Genomic DNA, 5424 nt, shown 5'->3' with positions numbered 1-5424 from the left:
GGTGAGGAAGAAGAGGATGGCGATGAGGAGAGAGACGATGAGCGTGAGGGAGAATATGAGAGGAGAGAGCAGCTCCATTGATGGGTTCGGAGTGAGAAGCACGGATCAGATCGCAAGCATATATAAAATACGAGAGCTCGTGCAAAGCGTGGGTATTAGAAAATGGATCCGGATCCTCTACTAATGAGCCATCTACTAATATTTACTAATAAATCAATCACGACCGTTCATTTTTAATCTACGGCCAAGATCCCTTCTCTCAGCCATTAACTTAATCTCTCTTTCTCTCCTCTCAATCTCAATCTCAATCTCTCCCCCCTTCTCAATCTCTCCGGTGACTCCTCCTCCGCCTCGTCGCCGACTCCTCCTCCGCCGCTCATCTGCCCCGTCGTCGACTCCTCCTCCGCCACTCCTTCGCCCCGTCACCGACTCCTCCTCCGCCGCTCCTCTGCCCTGTCGTCGACTCCTCCTCCGCCGCTGCTCCGCCCCGTCGCCAACTTGTCTGCGAGGTTCACTGTAGCAACTCATCTCAGGTTCTTTCTCTTCTCTTTCCTCAAATTTTTTTTGAAATATACTTTAAAATTGATGCTTAAGATATATGCTGAATCTAGTTAAAGATGAATTTGTTTCGGATTTGAGCTGGAATTTGGTGTTTGTGGGTCTTATGCTGTTCAATTTGGTCAATTATTAGTAAAAAATCACATCTTGTTAAATAAATCGGAAGATCAAATTTGGTTTATTGTTGGTTGAATCATGAAAACCCTTATCTTGATCTAAATGGGTTAAGAGAGAGAGAGATTGAAGCAGCAAAATGATAAGTTTTTTTTCGATCTCCTCTGGCCTCTGATCTCTTCTCCTTCGATCTCCACTTCTCGACCTAGATCTCTTCTCCTGCCCTTCGATCTCCTCTTATCTTTGATCCCCAATCCTCAGATCAAGAGAAGGTAATTTTATATTCTAGGATTTATTTTAAATTACAATTATTCCTTATTTTGATTTAGTTTCTACGGTTTTAAAATTTTCAATTGATATGGGCTTTATCTTCTAATTTCTAGTAGATCCTTTTTAAAAAAGTTTTACTAATTAGCTGCTATTGTTTAGTAGCTTTGTTGTAATGGGAAATGGCAGGAATTTAGATTTTTTTAATGTAATTTATAATTTATAATTCACTGCTAACCAAAATTATTTGAATGATAGCTCATTGTGCCATTGTAGTTCAATAACTTCACTGAGACACAGGCTGAATGCTTACTGAAGAGGGTACATGTTCTAGGTTTTCAGGCTGAATGCTTACTGAATGGGGAGGGAATGAGTAGTTTGGTCATCTAACCACGCTTTCGAAGTTAATATTAATCGCATTATATTAAACATTCATAACCCATGAATGCTCAGAGACTGTTATATTAATGGGATTATTAGTTTATGACACTGCTGTATTCTGTAATCACTTGCTAGAATACAAAATTAGGTTTCTTTCATTTTGCTCAAGTTTCTTTAAATTAATTTGATTCAAGCTCAAATGTTACGTTTCCAGAGTTGACCATTGGCTTTCATGTAAATTAATTTGATCATAGATAATCTATTCCTCTTTCTAAGGTTTCATTCATGCTCATTTTTGCCCAAAATTAGGTTTCTTTCATTTTGGGGAGTCTATGATCTAGTGATTCTTTTCGTACCATATATTGTTCTTTTCGTATTTTTAATTTTCAGAAACAGCCTACGAAACAAGCACAAGGTACTAATTTTTCAGTTAGTTAAGACACTTTGACATGATTAATGGCTGAGTTGAGGGAAAACTATATTTATTCATTAGATAAGTATATATGTGTGAAGACTTTGACCTGGTTCTCTTGTCTTAAAGTACTATTTCTTCATGTTGAAGCTGGTAAAGGGTAGTTGGTGAAAGATATATGATTTAAGGCTGCAGCCACTGCTCAAGTTGAGGGAGAGTGTCTACAGTCCAAACTACCAAAAGAATAGTGATGACTTGCTCTTATTAATTCCTCAGCATGCCCAGCTTCTCATCCCATGGTGCTATGCTTTGAAAAAGATGGGCAAAGATGGGACTTTAAAGGTCCTTTATGTTTGCCTACTTGATAGTATGCATGTATGAATGAGAATTTGGGTATATACATTTCTTATTGCATAATAAAAAAAGTTATTTTCAGGTCATATTCATTTGTTTGTAGTGTGAATATTAACTACTCATGAGAGTTAGCTTAAATCTGAAATGTTAAAAAAGAGCGATGAAGTTGAAAAAACTAGGGATAGTGTCTAATAGTTTGACCATTTGGTTTAATTTGGTTTATGAGGAAATGGAAGATTAAGAGCCAACCACATATAACAAAGTCCTGAAACTGTCCACTGAACTATACCTCAAATTCCGAAGTTGTTGCGAGGAAAGGGGGTTATATTCTAATAATCGAAGCAATAACAGCATTTGATAAGGCATAAGAGTTCCTATATGTTAAATATGGCCACATTATTTATCAAAGTGATGTTTTTTTCTAATAGTGTTTTATAATTACAAATGTCACAATTTTGGTTAAGTTGAAAGTTGAATCCTCCAAATCTAGCTGAAGCACAAATTATATGCACAATCTGTCAAGGGGCCATTATCACAGATCCACAGCAGCATTACCATATACGATTGAAGAAGGAAACTTACACATCTGTATAACTTTCAGATAGAAGTTCCTCATATTCAAAAGGAATGAGTTCACAGTTTACAAAGCACCAAAACTATCTCTGTAATCCTCGAAGCATCTTCTGGGAATTGAACTTCTAATATTTATCTGACCAAAAGCACAAAAGAAAGTGTTTCCTAATGACCTCAACATCCATGCTTGAAGTCATCCCTGCTATAGAAAAACAAGAAGCTCCAAAGTTCTTATATTGAGATATATCATAACCCTATCTATTGCAATGGGCAACAGAGAACAAAGAACAAGAATAATTCCGGCCAAGTTCATCAGCTGATAATGTAAAATCGATATACGGGAATCAGAGAGCTTCTTTACATACTAGAAAACCTCGTTTAATTATCTTCTTGTATTGGTTCAGTTTAACATTCCTGTGTATCATGACTCTGCATTGTTCATTGAACCTAAGATTGTCTCTCAGTAGATTATTCAGTTAAACTGTAGCAAGGTTGATTATCTGCTGTAAGAGGTGGGTCCAATTAGCTGAATGATTAAAATCACAACAGGAAGATACATGCCTAATAACTGAATATACAAATTCTTTTCATGAATATAAAATTTATATCCTCTATTGCAACATATCAGAACACTAAAGAGACACTTAATTACGCAAATAGCAGCTGTCAAATACTACTACCAATACACAGACCATGAAGAGTGTATATGCACGTACGAACACTAAGGGAGTATCAATACATTTACAAAACTGTCTGGATAGTGATCCCTTTACCATGATTTTAGCCAAGATCAAGCACTTAGTTTACTTTCTTCCCCTTAGAATAGCTGGGGCAGACCGTCGATCGAAAACTGAAGGGCTGCCATAAAAGGCAGAGACAAAAGACTTGTTTTTGTTAGCAGGCCAAGAGGTTGATTCACTTTGATTACTGTTCACTGAACTTATACCTTCTTGAGATGCTGAGGGCGATGAAGATGGTTTATGAGTATCTGATCCACTGTTGTTAGCAGACAACAAATGGGTTTTCTCGCTGACAGAATTGGTTTTCTTGCATTGCATTTTTCCTTCTCCTTTTGTTTTGTCAGTATTTCTTTCACCAGAAGAACTTCTCTTGCTTTCCTTAACTGGGTTTGTCCCGAGAAACTGCTGTTATCTGATACTGAAGACAATCTCTTCTTCACTGAATCCTCTTTGTTCTTGCTTTCCGTTTCTCTCTCTCCCTTTTGCATCATCGGGAGTCCTTTGATGAGGAGCCTTTGTCCTTTCTTCTACATCTTTGTTTCCAAACTGAGTTTTCTGGAATGCCAGCAGTCTACCCTTCAATAGATGAATTGTGTGATTTCTCTTTTAAAGATAAAGATGGAAGCTTCTCGCTTGTAGACTGAGGCTCACTACATCCATCAGGTGAAGCAAATGATGTAAATCCTTTATTTTCTTCTATAGGCTGAGAAGCACTAGTGTAGCGATGATGCTCTGCAGACTTGTGATCACAATCAATATCCTGCTTATGTATACGTAAACTTTCACTCTCTAGATTGTCTATTCAGTTTTCCCATTTAAACTATTTGAGCTAAAGCATACTACTGAATCTTGTTTTTAAGTATTCTACTAAGTTGTTTTTAAGTATTCTGCTAAGTTGATCAATAATCTTGGTTCATCTTTTATCACGTGCATATGTTTATTCTCTCATGTTGTTTATATTTAGGAATTCGACTCATTTGAAAGTCAAGAAATTATTACTTCTCAAAAGACTCAATTAGAACTTTATTTGGATGAACCAAGACTTGACCGTGGTGCTCAACTCGACATTCTTTATTGGCAAGGGACATAATGGCGGTTCTTTTCTCTACGGTTGCTTCAGAGAGTTCTTATTCACGAAGTATCTCGGCTATGAAAAGTCACAGGGTGATGAAGAAAGAATTAAACATGTCAAGAAGAAAGCAATAGAACATGCAGGGAACTTGAAATGAACCTGTTTGTGAAATTGGATTTGTTGCAGAGAGCTTGAAATGTACCTGTTTGTGAACCTGTTTAACATTCTAATGGGAGTAATCTTGCTCCAATTTTTTTGATGCATATGTATGTAGAATGACATTTTAATCTCTTTTATACAGATAATTATTGTTTACTTAAAGGGTCGCTGGAGCTTGTCTTATTTTAGCAATTTTAATTGAGTTGCGCGCAGAATTTAAGCCCAAGTCCTTGCAAAAGTTGGTGCTGCCCTGAATGCATATTTAGTTTTCAGACTTGGAAAATTTGGTGTTTTATTCTGTGTCAACATCTACTTTTTTTGGATTTCATTATCAATTTAATATTCAAGAAGCAAAGGAGAAAGGAAATGTCATTGTTTGTATTCCCTGTTTGTCTTATTTTGTTTCAGTTTCAGTATTTGGTGGAGAAAATCACTTAAAAGAGTAACCCGTTTAATATTCAAGAAGCAAAGGAGAATGGCATTGTTTGAAAGATTTTCACTTAAATGTTTAGTATTCTCTACCATTTGGGTTATATGGATCGGGTTGGGTAACCCGTTTAATAAACGGGTCGGATCGCATTGACCCATTTATTAAACGGGTCGGGTCGGGTCACACTTAACGGGTCGGGTCAAATTTTATATGGGTCGGGTCGGGTCGGGTCGACCCATTTGCCACCCACTGGTGACTTGGGCTTCCATGGAGGTCAGTAAGCTGTTAGCTTCACTGCATCTATGATTACATATTCCTACATTAGATTTAAGTATTATGTGGTGACTTGGTCATAGTTGTTGCA

Source organism: Asparagus officinalis, chromosome 8, assembly GCF_001876935.1.
Source record: "Asparagus officinalis chromosome 8, Aspof.V1, whole genome shotgun sequence".
In the NCBI taxonomy this organism is placed as follows: domain Eukaryota; kingdom Viridiplantae; phylum Streptophyta; class Magnoliopsida; order Asparagales; family Asparagaceae; genus Asparagus; species Asparagus officinalis.
This window is presented reverse-complemented; position numbering follows the sequence as displayed.